Raw genomic sequence first — 16,569 nt, 5'->3', positions numbered from 1 at the left:
AGCATTCCTCTCCCCTCCCCCGTGGGATGAAACCAAGCATCTTTTCTCTCTTTGTCCATGTTCCTATTGGCATCACCAGTCAGGGAGTCAACACTGCCATCTCGGGTTCCCATTTCAAAAAAGGTCAGTGTGATCCACTTCCCCTATCGCATTCCAAGACTTGATGATACCCAGAGGTCATGATGTAGCTCGTTCATTCGTCCCGTCAATATTAATGGCTGCACCAACAGCTGAAGCATGAAGACTAATTATCTAAGAAGGGAGAGAAGAAGGGGAACAAATGAATAAGATGAGAGCCATAAATCCAAAGGGAGATTCAGTTTCACAGGAACACCCACAAAGCCAGGCTGCTTCTGAGCGTCTCAGTCTCTGTGTGGCCTCTTTGAGTTGAGCAGCACAGCTCCCCTACCCCTGACGAAATCATATGTAAAGAGTTAAGCATCAAAGAGGTGTCGTGTTATAGAGTGTAGGAATCTTTTATGTACTTGCCTGATGGGAACAGTAAAGTCAGGAAAGAAATCCTCACACCCTAAGCACCATGTCTCAGAGCAAAGAGGAAAAGGCAAAGCAAGTCGGTGGTAACTGATATCTTAGTTCTAAGGATAATAGGACCCATTAAATTATCCTCGCAATTTTGAAGAAGTCATTCTGCTGCCAGAGTACAACCCAGAAGTTGCTCCCCATCTCCTTTGACATCCAGGATGCCTCACCTTATTCTTATAGGCTAGGGCCAGGGTGGTGGAAGGCATCAAACAGTGATTACGTGACTTAATTCCTTAGCATGGCTTATTGAGAAAGGTTACTTGCAACAGCAGCTGCAACCCTCCCCATCCTCATCACCCCACCCCACATTCATCAATGTGCATGCGTCAGCAATGAGTCAAGATAACCAGGGGCCACCCACAGTTGGACAGGAGAAGAGCTGTGTTTGTGACCTGCGGTGATACTCAACTGAACATTTCCACATGCCCTTTGGAGAAATGTGAGCCTCCCACAGAATCCATTCCTGCCTTCCTACTAGTTACTCAGTTGAGACCACAGACTCCTGTCTACCCACGAGGCTGCCATTTGTAATGTTGCACACATTTCAGATCAAGTCATTAGTGGAGCCAGCTCTGGCTCCTATGGAGCCTTGGGTACTTCCAAGTAGTGAGACAAAAGCATCCCCAAGCTAACCTTGATCTACTTAGAATTTCAAAATTGTCCATAATAAATAAAATCAGAAAAGAGCAATCAAAGTCATCATATAAGTGATGACCTTTATTTAAAGAAGAAATATGATAAAAATAAAACAAGTGCAAACTGTAATAAATTTTTGCTATAAAGAAGGACAGAATCATTGGCATAAACATAAAAAAAGATATAGGAAACTATTATTAGAGATTTCTTGTATATTTGCCTTAGGATGGTGGGAAATAATTTTTCCAGTAAATAATTCAAGAATTATAGGTAGAGGAGATCTGATCTATTAAGTGTTAAATCACCTCAGAAAGTATGTGACCATATCTAGCATTATATTTATCCTTTAAAAACCTTGTTTGGAAAACATAGCAAATGCTAGAGTGATACAATTTATTTTATGAGTGGGGACCACAACCAGCTGTGCTTAGGGCTGGCTACTCTTAGCTATATGCTTATATAGTGACCCCTGTTGGTGTTTGGGAGCCCATATTCAGTGCAGGGAGTAGATCAGGGGTGGAAAGCATACAAGACAATCACCTTAAGCCCTAAACTATCTCTTAGATCCCTGAAAAAAATGTCATTTTATTAGATATCCTTTTGTTATAATATAGATGAGTGGAAAATGCCATTGCCAGTCAGGAATTTACACCTTCTTCCAGGTGTGGTTTCTTCTGCCTCTCAAAGATGGGGTTCAATGGGGTGAGGCTCAATGGAAGTTCTCAGTAGGACCAATCAGAGGGACTGTGGGTGAGGGAGAGAAAAGCATCCTGCCAGGGCTGTCTTTCATCTGTATCCTAAGCTACTGGAAGAAGTTCTGGCTACCTATGACCTCAAACTGGAAAAGGTTGGTTGGACAATAATAGAAAGACTAAATGATTCTAAATAATTGCTTACTAAGCAATTATTGGGGGTCTTTATGTAAAATATTAGTGATTATTTTTTTCAACAGAAATAAGTCATAAGAACTTAACTCCTGGAGGGCTGGAAGGAACAGCTCAAGATATGAAGCTCACCACAAAGAATTGTGAGTGCAGTTAGAGAAATAACTATGCTGAGAACTATCATAACAATGTCAGTGAGTGAGGGATGTAGAAAACTTGTCTCAAATACAGATGGGGGGTGGGGAGAAAGGAAATTGGGTCATTGGTGATGGGAAGGTTGCACTGGTGAAAGGGGTGTTCTTTTTATGACTGAAACCCAACTACAATCATGTTTGTAATCATGGTGTTTAAATAAAGATATTATTATTTAAAAAAATTAATTATCTCATTTCTATCAACGTACCTCTTGTTTCTATCAATCAATCTCTGATTAAATTGATTTTAGTGGCCAGAGCAATAGTATAAAGATTGCCTTATATACCCCCAGGACTGACCAGTTAGTCCTAGAGACCGAGAGCCCCCCACGCCAACCTGGCCTTCAAGGCCAGGTCTGGCATCTGAGCTCTGGGGGGATGGGGAAGATGCAAACTCCTTCCCTGTGCTTTTTCATACTGGAGAGGGAGGCTGCAGCTGGACCCACATGTCAAGATTACTGTTCCTCTCCTACAGGTATGGCTGGGAAACTGGGCAGACAGCTGGCCAATGGCCTCCTGGGCTGACCAACTAGTCCAGGAGACCGAGATCCCCCCATGCCAAACTGGTCTTCAGGGCCAGGTTTGGCAACTGTGCTTCTGGGGGAGGGGGGAAGAGGGAAACTCCTCCCGTAATCATACTGGACCCCCTGCAGCGATGTCTTTTCTTACTAATACTAATTTTTATAACCACGCGGGCGCAAATGCGGCCGCGCGACAAATATACTTTTTGAGCATTATCTAAAAATGTTCTTCATTCTAGACGGTTCCTAGAAAGGAAACGGAATACCAAAGATTTGGATGATAACACTCAAATAGATCTTTAAAGTCAGTCTTTATGGATGTAACTTTCCGTACTGACTCCAAGCCGAAATCACAAACAATTCATATATATGTATTGTATATAGCCCCTGCCATGTATTGCTTCTCCCTTTCCCCTGTGTCTCCTCTATCCCCTTATTTTTCAATCCTGATCCTTTATCTTCCCCTAATTTAACCCTCTTTTCCCTCAGTTCCTAACTCGATAGGCACCAAGATTAACCTCCTGCACCAACAGACCACCTTCCAGCTCCTCAGTGAAAGACACCCTCTGGGTCCCCTTTCTCATGCATCAGCAAAGAACTACAACCAGCATGCCTGCTGACTCATGCTTGATGGCCCCTTTCACCCCCACCAAATTGTGAACTGTTGTATGATACAGGAATAATCCTCAGCAAAACTCCCAGCTCAAAGACACTATATGGTCTCGTAATGCAGCAAAGCATCTCTCAAACTCAATTCCAAGGCCTGTGAATCGAAAAGTACCTTGGTTTTTACTCCCCACAAGAATATATCAAAAGACTTAATTGGGAGTCTTATATTGCCTATTGGAAGCTCAATGCCTGTATAACAATACATGTTAAGATGTGTATTCCTAAATATACAAGTAGCCTCCTCCACCACTTGTTTTATTCGAATACCTTTTCTTTTAAACTCACTTTTATTTATTTTTTCTATTTTAATATATACATTTTTTTTCTCTATCCTTACCATTTTCAGTGCTGCTTGGTACAAAATGCCTTGACTGGGATAAAAGTTCAGAACAAAATCAGACGACAGAGACTGTGTATGCAGCCTGTCATCCTTACCAAGAATAGCACCAGCAACACAGTATGACACCATACGTTTTTGTATGTGCACAGTAAAAAAAGGGGAAACCATAGACACAGAAACAAGATCTTATCTTCTAGGGATAAGAACTCACTTTTTATAGCAGAAGGGTGCCTCCCATCCTGAACATGTGTCATGTGGATGTAACCAGTCCCCAGGAGATTGGACAGTATTAGTCCAATCCGAAACCCCAGATCCCCAACGTAGAAATGATACAGCCCCGGGCAACACCACCAGGAACTAAGCTCCATTGGGAGAAAACTTGACCGAAGACCAAGCTGTCCTATCACATCACCTAACACTAAAAGAAAATCAGAAGAGCAATTGTCCTTTGAACTGTGAAAAATAAAAGCACCAACAACAGAAAACTGACTTTGACAACTGACTGAACAGAGCCTACCTTGGGACTAATAAGGAAAACCCCACCCTAGGCTGTAGTTCAGGACACATAAAAACAACAACAACAACAACAAGAAGATGTCTTATTGCAGAGGTCCAACTTGGACAACAGAGACTAAGCAGAACCTTTGGATCCATAATATCCTAGGCTTCGGCTTAGGGACTGAACGAAAACAGGGAGCAAGTGTTACAGAAGACTGAACACAACAACGATGGATAGGAACCTCTAGAACCTAGAGACTCTATCCTAGCCCCTGACCTATAACCTGCGCAAATACCAAGATCGCTAGCTACAGTGGCTTGATTTTCTCACACACAACCGAGAGGAAACTTTCCTGGCATCACAAAAAAGCCTTTGGGATGGGGTAATGAGTATCTATGGAGCCAGGAGTTGATCCCATTATGGTATGCTTCAGGGATGGAGAAACCCTGAATCTCTTAGGCCACGGGAATTCCCTTTTTTCCCCAATGTGTACTGTGCCTATGCAAAAAAAAAAAAGTGGGGGGAACGCCAAACCCTACCACTCCAGCACCCATACTTTTTCTTGTTTTGTTTTGATTTGTTAGTTTTTGACTTTATTTTTCTTCTCTTTGTTCTTCCACTTTTCTCTTTCTTTTCACACTTGTGGCTATTATTTAGAGATTTATTTTTATTTTTATTTGCCAGGTCCATTTTTTTTCTTTTTTCTTACATTTTTCTTTTTTTTTTTTCTTTTCTCCTTTCTTTTTTTGGTAGTTGTCACCAAATTTTTTTCTCCCCTTTTTCTTATCCTTTTTATCTCCAATGACGGTGGAATGGATGCTCAATCTACAATAAACTGTAAAGTGGAGACCAGTTGCATTGGCATACTGGGGGGGTAAAGGAGGGAGATGTGGGATGCATGCTGGGAATAGGGGCGGAGGGAGGACAGCACTGGTGGTGGGAATGCCCCTCATTCATTATCACTATGTACCATAAATGATGCAGTGAAAGATTTGTAATGCACTTTGGTCACAATAAAAATTTAAAAAAAAATTGCCTTATATGAAGTTGACCCAGTATTCTATCCCCAGTACTCCATATAGTTCCTGATAACCCTGCCAGGAGTGATCCCTGAGCACAGAGATAGGAGTAAACATTATGCATCACCAAGCATGGCCCCAAAACTAAATAAATAAATAAATAAATAAGTAAACTTGTTTCATTATACATCATTTCATTAAAGTCACAATTATCAATAATATATCAACAATGTCAAGTAAATACTTACTAAATTAGTATTCCTAGTTCACAGAAAGAAAAACTGGAAGTCAAGACATTTTAAATTTAATATATACACCACATAAAATTTATCACATATTTAGCATTAACTGATCATTTGCTTTTCTGTGGCTATGGAATAATTTGATTATAGATTGCCTTTTTCCAGATAGTTCTAGAAGGGCCTAGAATTGTTGGTTCACCCTAAAGACATGGGAACACTTCCTCCTGCAAGCACAGAGAGAACAGGCACGGATTCATCAAACTTCCCGTCTGAGTGCCGGACACAATGAAATATAATAGGAAAGGGAGTCCTGGTGGTGGAGTTGAAGTCCAGCTACAGCTAAACTGTATTGAGAAACCAACAGTAAAAAAATCAACTAACAATATAGATTGGGGATGGGGGTTCAAAGAAAACAGAACAGGCATCAGGAATGGGAATCAGACCTAGAGATCTCCTGAAGGATAGGAAGTTTCAGGAAGGATGTTGTTGGAGAATGGCATGGGGAAGGCCAGCCCAAAGCCCCTTATGAGGGTCATGAGCTAAGAGAGCAACACTGAAAGCTGTTCATCCAAAGGTGCATATAAACAGTGGGGCCATATGAAGAAGGAACTGGCAGTAGCAGGCAACATACTTGGAAGGAGACTTCAATAACAAGGTTTATAGACATTTCTTGAAAAAAAAAAAAGCCACAGGGTACTGAGAAGAGGAGGCCTGTTCTGTTTCAAGATGTGGTAAAGAAGGAAGAAGCTGCCAGGGACAGGGATAGCTTGAGGGCACTGCTACCCCCTACCTCCATCAACAGAATACAGACTTCGGAAACAGCAAATGCAAAGGATCCCTTTCTCTTTGTTCCTTTCCCAGGCTGGACAAGACTGGAATCAAATCCCAGGACTAAGATTCATTCTGCCCAGTGATGCTGAGGCTTCTAGGAACATCACAGCCCTCTGGGTACTGAAGCACAAGTCAAATTTTTGCCTCCAAATTCAAGGAGTCCTGTAGTCCCAGCTAAATACAGCAGCCACCATTCACTTAGCATGTGCACCATTATCAGGACAAGTGTATTTCTCCACTTGAATTTGTATATTCAGGACCTGGAAGATTATATTGCCCTTAAATGGTGCATATAATATATTGGTGCAGTAAAGATGCTGAGGACTTTATCTGGTGGTAAGGATACTGGAAAGGGGCAAAAAATTAGGAGGAAAAGAATATGTGATTGTACAAGTTACATATGTAAGACATAACCATTGAGCAGTGGAAACTGAGTGAAGAAGGTCTGAGACCTTTTATTTTCTAGGTAAGTGGAATCTCCTAAGCTGTGCTCAGGGAGTCAATTCTGGCAATAAATATTCAGTCAATTGGGCCTGCTGGTTCCATGTGAGGCCCCAGGATGCTGCAGCTCCCAGGGACCTCCAGAGCGCGTCCCTCGGGATGCTCAGACAGGGCTGCCAGGGCTCTGCCCTGTAGTGCAAGTGGAAAGAGGACGTGGTGTGAGTTCAAACTCAGCTTTGGTGCATACAAAGCATGTGTCCCTAACCAACCAAATGTCTTGTCTTTCCAACCTCTATATTCCTTTTTCTCAACATTCTGAAAACAAAATATTATTCCAAAATAGAGTATTACTTTGAAACAAGCATATTTGGATGAAGAATGGCCCTTGAAAAGAAAAACACTTTGCCCAGTCTCTGCCCTTATCTCCACTGCCTAAATTTTATGACCATCCAGGGTTACCCACTCCCTTTGGGGCTCCAAGTAGCTGCCAAGAGAGGCAACAACTACAGTGCCCAACAGCCACAAGTCCCTTTGCCACATGTCATGATGAACTGCAAAGGCATGTTCCCAGAATCCACAAAGGGGCCAGACTAGCTTATGTGCCAGGCTGAGCTCATTTGGTGGTGGATGCCAGGAAGAACAGAAGGAAGATTGAGACAGAGGAAAGATGATCCAAGATCTAGATACAAGCTCCTGTATCTTACCCTGCCTGCCCAGTGCAGGTGTGAAAGGTGAAGGGCCTGCCCTCCCTGGAAGCCCTGGAAGTGGTTTAGTTCTTTGCATGAGTCAAAGTATGGTTGATTTCTATGTAGCTCATGGAGATATATAATGTAAGGCATGAAGCTGGCTAAATGTTTGTGTTCTTTGCAAGAAAGCCAGGAACCAGCTTAAAGCAGACTCGTCACTTTTCTCAAATCCAAGCCCTGTCCCTCTTCACGCCCCAACTCAGTGCCCTCTTCCACACCCTCCTGCATCAGCAAAGCAGTTCAGTCTTTGCTACCAGTCTCTGCCATGTAGGTCATTTGCCAGTGTTAAGTATTGTGAGGACAACTGTGATGATGGCTGGGTGCCCATTTATGGCAGGCTGAAGGTCAGCCAGATGAAGGAAGCAATAAAGGAACCAGAGCAACCATTCACACCAAAGAAACAGGTCACTCGCTGATCAAAAAAGTCCATTTGTATGTGTATGCATATGCAAAAAAAAAAATAATCATATCAGAGGAAGAGAAATTTCCGGACAAGTAATCACACAGAGATAAATAAATCATGTTTGCAAAATAAAAGATGAAGGCTGTAAGAAATAAGCAATTAGGGCAAGTCTAAGACTCAGTATTCTAGGACAAAATTGACAGGGCAGATGCCACTCAAACAAGCGGACTCCTCGGGTCACCTGGGGGCAGATTCTTTGTCTTAAGAACTGTGCTTAGTTCAGCTGTCTGAAACTGCAGCAGCATGAAAGCACCTCAGTTTTCTACTAGGTGGAGTGTTAACTGATCACCAAGAACTTGCATATAGACTTGTTATATAAGTTAAACAAAACCTTAAAAGAGTAAGAATGTATATATACTAAAATTGGAACGATACAGAGAAGACTAGCATGGCCCCTGCACAAGAATGACATGCAAATTCGTGAAGGATTCCATATTAAAAAAAAATGCATTTAAAGATTTCAAAATGACTCAAACTTTCAGGGCTGAGTATAGCACAGAGGTAGGGCATCTGCCTTATATGCAACTGAACTAGGATGGACCTTGGTTTGATCCCCCAGCGTCCTATATCGTATCCTGAACCAGGAGCAATTTCTGAGCACATAGCCAGGAGTAACCCCTGAGCATCACAGGGTGTGCTCCCTCCAAACAAAAACCAAAAACAAAAACAAAAAAAAAAGAATCCAACTTTCTCCAGGCTACTATTCATTTGGGCCAACTATAGATTGTTATGTTATTGGTTGTAAAAAAAAAAAAAAAAAAGGTTTTTGCATTGCTTTCTGTTGTGGCTAATGGTTTTGAAATCTAGAAAGAACTTCCTTTTTTATTTCTTCTTGTCCCTATCCTTTCTTCCCTAGAAACACACATAGTATCACACACAACTACAAAAGAAAACTGGGTTCTCTCACTCTCACGATCACTGTTGGAACAACTGGAAGCACTTGAGTGTGAGTGTAGTCTGAGGCTCAGATGTCAGGAAAAGATCAGGTTTATCTCCTGGTTTAAAGAGTGGCACTGTGGGACGTGTAGAACCTCCTGTCTTGTAGAAAATCCATAGTATTTGGAACAAATGTATTTGGATAAAATATGGAGCTGGCAACTAACCTTAAGATGGTTTAAAATGAAAAATTATAATAAACTGTAATTATGCTTATAATAAAACTATTCTTTGAACTACCCAGGCAAATGGTTGTTTAAAATTATCCTAAGAATTTTTTAATATGAAAGTAATAACACAGTAACTTGAAAGGAGCTGATGGTGAGAATCTCTGAGTTGTCTGCTCCACATGTTGCAGGAATCTCCCTAGAAGGTCAAGAGCATACCAGACACCCACCCAACACTGAGAATATCACCCTCCCCTGCCAAAGGTCTTAATGGGATATTGGGTCTCTCCAAAGCCATGTCACCTTCTTCCAGAGAAAGCTGTTGTGTCCTTCTTCATGACCATTTTCTTACCCCCTTAAAAACACCCCCAAAAGTTTACCAAGATCTCTCCCAAATGACCTTCCTCAATCTTTCAGCTTCTCATCTCCTTGACAAATTCTGGGTGCCAAAACACTCTTCCACCCACTTTCTTGCTCTCTAGATAGACCTGGGGAACTGCCTTCTCTCTGTGTGAGCCTCCCCATTCTTTAAAACTCATTATAAGGGTTTCCTTAAGCTGCTTTTCTGAATACCCTTTAACCTACTATCAATACCTTCTGCAGCTGCACCTTTAGTCTTCCCACCTATATAAGGACTCTCTGAAGATAAGGAAAGCTAAACAGACAACCTGAGGCATGTAGTTTGGAGGGTGTGACAACCTCTCTCTGAGAGAAGCTGTCTTCTATGAGCCCTGTTTGGGTCAAAGTGGGATCTTAAGAGCATCTTTGCAATTATAAGACTGGCCAGTGGAGTCTGCACAGTAGAGCCTCCAGCCTCCTGGGTCTCTGTTACACGCTAAAAGGCACTTCCATAAAATGTCTGTATTTCTATATACGTGGCAGATATGTTTTTTGTATGCCCTTTAACTGCACATGCCTGCCATTTATTCTCGTGAATGTGTGCAATACCTGAAATATTAGAATATGCAGAAGCTATTCCATCACTCTATTAATGCTGGACATAAAGCCAGATCCCTTTCTCGTTCTTTTTGAAACTCTTGTCCAGCCCATGCTGGTGAACATTCATCCCCATTTAAATTGTTTCATTGCCAATAAAGTTCCACTTCTTTTTTATTCCATTGTTTTGGTGCTTTTTCTAGGAAGATAGCACTCAGACTTTGACTGAATACCAGGTTGTTTTACTGCCCCATTAGGTTCTAATTATACAGGACTCCTATTGCAGTTTACATTTCTCTCAAACCCTTGTGTATCCTATGTTGGGTAAAAGAGTTGTATAAGGTAAGTCCCATTCTCACATATCTTCAGACCCCCCACCTTATAGCTGGAACCCTTTCACTCAAAACAGGTGAGTTCAGACTTTTCTCATTGTCACCTCTCTTAGGTTCCTAATATCAACTGTCATTAATTATTGTGGGGTACACACACACAATCAGTCAAAATGAAAAATCTAAAAATAAGTCCTCCTCCCTTTTATTCTCACACTGAGTCAAATTTGATCTCATTTGATCATGCTTATATTTAGAAAACAAAGCAACAGCATTTAATCAATCCTTCCCTCTGTTTCAGTCTATTTTCCCTGAAGAGGAAATGTGCAGGGGGTTCAGAACCATTTCACAGTCATGTATCCCCTTTTCTTCCAACCAGTCACCTCCGGAAATATATTTTCTAAGCAAGTCTACTATTGTGTTAGCCTCTGGCTGAGATTTTATTTGGTAAGGTGAACAGCATTCAGAGAAGTTTTATGCTGAAAGGAAACTGCGTTCTGGAAAATCTATAAAAGCCCATAAATGGGGGCTTTCAGACAAAGGAGCAAGTAGCTACTTCAGACCAAAATATACCCCATTAGCTTCTCCTACCTATACACTCTGCCAGAGATACTTACTTGTTCAAAGCCAGCCAGTAAAGACAGGAGAAGGGGGAAAAACAATTTATCCAGAAGGCAGCCCCAACATAAACATAAAATTGGGGTTTGGGGGATCTTTAGAAATACTTAAAATCTTAAGCCTTTCCTTTCCAGTATTTCTTAAAAATAAATAAATAAATGATTTCACAGTTGGAATCCAGGAGGGTGGGGAGAGTCTACAATAAACTTGGACCACCTGCAAGGGGAGAGGCAAAGATGAATATTGGAACCCAAAGCACAGCAGAGGAGGCCCTTAGGTCAGTCCAAAAGCTCCTAAGGACCCAGCTGTCCCTTTTGGCAGAGGGCAGCATTATCTTACACCACTTTCAGTATCTATGATGCTAACTCAAGATCATTCAAGGAAAACCAACACATTCGGACCCATCTGTTGTTTACATCCCACAACTATATTCCTTGCAGATTTATATACAATTTCTTGTACAAGGATTATTTTAATGTGGTGAATTCATTTTTTAAAAGTTCTTGGTATGTGTTTGTGTGGGGGGGAGGAATATCTCTCATAAAGGCAGTCTGGGGATGGCAAGCAAGAAAAAAACTGGGGACATTGGTGGTAGGAAATGTGCACTTGTGAAGGGTATTAGAACAATGTATGACTGAAACTCAACCATAATCAACTTAATAACAGTGAACTTCATGATGATTCAATTTTAAAAAGTTTAAAGGAAGGAAGGGAGGGAAGAAGAAAGGGAGTGAGGGGAGGGGAAAAAAGAAGGAAGTGAGTGGGTAACAGAAGTGCCTTAGAAATAAAAGAATGTCAAATTTTGTGAGCAAATAGGGTGGTCATGGGAAGTATACAGGTTGGGTTAGCAACCACCTTTGGCCCAGTTGCTATATGTTTGAGGGAACTAAAGGCAAGATTTTAAGCTTCTAAGGAAATCTTATATGAGTAAGATACTCTGCTGTATATAATATATATTACATATATGATTGTCTGCAGAAGAGCTACTGGAATATGTTCACACTTCTTCTTCTCATAAGAAAGACAGTCAGATTGGATTAGGACTACTTTTCTGACCTAACTTCAAATAAATGACCCAAATTGTGCCCCATTCCGAAGCACAAGGTGTTAGGACTTTGACTTAGAAAGAGAATAACTAAGCTAATAACATTCAACATTGAGTGGCCTTGACCTGGTAGATAAGCTCCAAGATCTTCTCTGGGACCCATCAAGAGAAGCAATAGACTTTACTGAGATTTAACTGAAGAAACAGGAAACTAATTCACAACCTATGAAAGGCTTTACAAGAACAAGCACTGATTCCAAAGCTCTCCACTCCCTGCTTAGACCCAAGTGAATGAAACCCCCAGGTAGAGCAATACATCTTCACTGTGAAAATTTTTCTTTGGTCAGGATCTATTTTTGTACATACAGAAAACTATAAAAACAATTCTTTCCAAAATTCTAGCCAATTACATTTTCTAAGCATAGCCACAATAGTTTCCATCCAACATAGTCTTGTTGCAAGAGGATTTTCATCATCTGTGTTCTCTCCCTTTGACTCTCAGTGGGGAAGTGCTGTTACATGAAAACTTGGGTGAGGTCATGAAAAGCTAGTTAGCTGGCTCCCTAATATCTTTAGAGCACAATCTGGAGAGTATAGCACCCATAGGTGACCCAAGGCCACTGGAGAACATAGAGGAGAGGCTCTGAGACTATAAGAATAAAGAGCTTCCCACCAGCCACCAGTGCATGGGCTCCAGTCAATATAGTCACATCACATCAATATAGTACAAGACTGGGAGTCAAAACCACTGAGACCAGGCACCTCCTAAATTCATGACCCACAAAAGATATAAATATAATGAGAAGGTTTTTGTTTTTTTAATATACATAGTTATAGGGTAAATTGCTATGCAACACAAAATAACTAAAAAATAAATAGTCTAATTGGATCTTTCTGATGCTACTTTGACTTTGCTTCTTCCAAAAAGTAAATCTAGAACTAGAGAGATAAGATAGTGGGTAAGGCACTTGCCTTTTAAATGGCTGACATGGATACAAACCCAAATAAGTAGACCCAAGTAAGCTATTGATCATTTCTGTTGGCCTGACTAAAGGTTTCCTACTATACATCTTTGGAATCTGCAAAATACCCAGGCAAAATGACCTGTCCTAAGTAAATAAACTGGTGTAAGGTCTGTTTTTTCCCTTAAATTTATATGTTGAAGCCCTAGTTTGCAGTATAACTGTATTCAGAGATGGAGCCTTTCTGCTGGTAAATAAGGTTAAATAAAACCAAAGAGTCGAGAGCCTTATAAAATAGACCTGGTGTCTATACATGGAGACCACATAGAGAGGGACCTCAGGGATGTCTGAGACCCCTGGTCTGCACAAAGCAGAGGAAAAACTGTGGGAGACTCAGGGAGAAGGTCGGTGCCTGCCAGCCAGGACAAGACCCCATCACTTTCAACCCGCTCACACTCCATCTGGACCTCCAGCATCCAGAACTGTGAGAAAATCTATTCTCTGTTATTTAACTACCTCAATCTGTATTGTATTATGGCAACCTGGGCTGATTAATGCAAGATCTTTGCTCTAGGAATTTTTCAATGATTTTGTTTCAAATACAAATAAACCATTATAATCATTAATAACTTTGTATCCACCTGTCTAAACTTTGGCAGGGGAAGAGTTGATTTTACTTAGGTGAATATAAAAGAAGGCCAGACACAAGATAAACTGATGAAATTCTTATAGACATGAGGCAGAGTGAGGGTGGGGGAAGAGGTGGAAGACCAAGGTCAATGAAAAAAATAACCTTTTTAGGAGGGTTGGCTTCTGGACCACACCCAGCAGCCCTCAGGCATTACTCCTGGCTCTGTGCTCAGAAATCACTCCAGTCCCATTTTGACTTTTAACCCTGATTTTTAAAAAAATCACTTTATATCTTAATATAACCATCAACACAATCCAATTTAAGAAGATTTTTGTTGGGGCTGGAGAAATAGTACAGCAGATAAGGTACTTGTCATGTACATGGCTAACCAAGTTCAATCCCTGGATCCCTATATAGTCCCCCAAGCCTGTCAAAAGGAATTTCTGAGTGCAGAGATGTAAGTTACTCCTAACTATCACCATGTGTGGCCCAAACAATAACAACAATAACAACAAATGTATTAGCCTCCAGGTATCCTCCATGTAGTGCCCATATCTAAACCACTAAACTCACATCTTCATAAGAGACTTGATAGAGTGAAGATATTTGTGATAAGCAGCAAGTAACTTAAATGGACACCATCACTTTAAGAAAAATTTGTCATATAAAATTGTAAATCCTCATATCCAGAATTCTAGATATCCCTCTTCTAGCTACTCACCCAAAAGGCCTTCTTATATTTGTACAGGAGCTTACATTTTAAAATATTTGAGGTCAGGAAAAAAATTCAAGCCCAGAAAGATGGTATAGAAGTTTAGGTACATGCCTTCCTTGCAGCCAATTCTCATTCAGTCTCCATACACTGGGCCGCAGCACTACCACATCCTCACATCATCTTCATGTTGGACCCATTAGTAGATTGAGAATCAAGAGAAAAGGGCTGTGTAGCTTCCTGGGCACCAATTGAGAGACCAGAGTGATCATAAAACAGATAGAACATTTGTCTTGCACATAGCCATCATAGATTAGATCCTTGGCATCCTTTATGGTTTCCAAGCCCTGCCAGGAGTGATTCCTGCATGCAAGCCAGGAATAATCCCTAAATATTATGGAGAGTGGCCCAAAAAATAAAAATAATTCATAATAAGGTGAATAAACTTGAAGAATCAATACGAAGACAATTGTGCTAGCATAGTGGGGAAGAGCACTTGAGGACTCAATATGAAAGGCCAGAGCAATAGTACAGTGGGAAGAGCACTTGCCTTGCATGTGGCCAACCTGTATTCAATACCCAGCACCACTATGGTCTCCTGAGCACCATTATGAGTGATCTCTGAGCACAAAACAAAGAGAAAGCCCTAATCACCACCAAATTTGGCCCAAAAATATTTTAAAGGGAAAAAGGAAATCAATATGAGTAAATATCATAGGATAATACTGAGAGAGAAAAGGGCAGTTTCAAACAATATATGCAGTAAAATACTTTGTGTCAACATTTAAAACTAAAAACAAAGTTTTGTATATATGACCTATATTTAGGCTTATTTTTTTTTAAAAAAATTTAGACCATACACCATTGATGAAAATATCATCTGTACATGGTGTTTGCCTACGAGATTTCCCCATTGTCACGCTTGTATTGTGGGGTTTTCTATGTGTTATGGTGATATTCATCAGATAGAAGATGCACAGCCATGATAAGGCTGAATGGCTGCGTTTCTGCCACCCAGCAGAACCCAGCAAGGTCCAAAGTCTGTGGGCGGGTTAACTCACCTCTGGAGAAGGCAGGCCCTCAGGGAAGAATGCTGAAGAGATCAAATTCTCAGGCATGGGAAAGCAAGAAATGCCCAAGTTGGCTTCCAGCAAAAGCCAGTTCAAATTCCTGCAGTTCTGACTGCTTTACTGATGTACTATCTTTCTGGGCCTCCTTTTTAAGTCTTCTTAAATATATTGACAAAAATACTGATGTTTGGCAAAAATCAAGTGTCCAAACAGGAGATATGGTTGAATGATTTATTCTTGATTAAGGTTAAGTAGGGAATCAAATAACATTTTTCTTTCAAAGCAGCTGTGCTACTTATCATCTTGTACCTGGTAGCAGGTTTATGAATATTATGCCAGATTTTTCTTATGGTGATCAATTTCTTCATCTGTGTAACTAGGGAACTATACTAGATTATGTCTTTTTAAATCTAGCATTATATGATCGCAAGAGTCAGTGATCCACAAGTGGCTTTCTGAATACTTTTAATGTTTTCCCTCTAAATCTTTTTCCTTATTAATATTTTTAATTTAAATTTAAGTACTGTGATTACAAAAATATCCTGCAGTTCTCTGTTACATGAATACAACTAGAGGATTATGCTGAGTGGAGTTAGTTAAGAGGAAGGAAGACAAATACAGAATGATCTCTCAAATGTGACTATCATACAGATACACTCTAAGAGGATATTAAATAGTGATAACAGACCTGAGAGTCGGCCTACAGAACTGAGTCTGTTCATTAAAGGATGGGATGTGGACTGGTGTTGTGTATGTAAATATTTTAGGGGATTATTATGTTACTGACCCTACCCTGATTGGTGATTGTGCCCTACCCTAGGGTGTGACCTGGCATTCTGCCCCCACCCTAGGGTGGTACCTGATTCTGCTTCCACCATTGGGTGGTATCTGATCCCACCATTGGGTGGTACCTGATTCTGGGGGATAAAAACAAGGGTCTGTGGAAGGCGAGAGGCTTTTGGCTGGAACTTATGCTGAGTCTTTGGACTTCAGTCTTGTCCACTGAATAAAGCTAATATTTCCACAAGCCTGACTGTCTGCGAGCTGTTTACCCGCCATTTCACCTCAGAACTGTCGGTTGGACAGGGTGGCAGGCGCGTGCTCCGAGCTGGAGGGGAAAGACCTCATCCTCCAT

At 40.9% G+C, this 16,569-nt stretch overlaps 1 pseudogene; it reads left to right on the top strand.

Annotated features, from left to right (window-relative positions):
• The first annotated feature begins 8,368 nt into the window (after positions 1-8,368).
• Positions 8,369-8,468, top strand: LOC126021680 (uncharacterized; annotated as a pseudogene).
• Positions 8,469-16,569: the final 8,101 nt, after the last annotated feature.

Source organism: Suncus etruscus, chromosome 10 (genome assembly GCF_024139225.1).
Source record: "Suncus etruscus isolate mSunEtr1 chromosome 10, mSunEtr1.pri.cur, whole genome shotgun sequence".
Classification (NCBI taxonomy): domain Eukaryota; kingdom Metazoa; phylum Chordata; class Mammalia; order Eulipotyphla; family Soricidae; genus Suncus; species Suncus etruscus.
The sequence above is the reverse complement of the archived record's forward strand: the minus strand, read 5'-3'. Positions and strand labels throughout refer to the sequence as shown.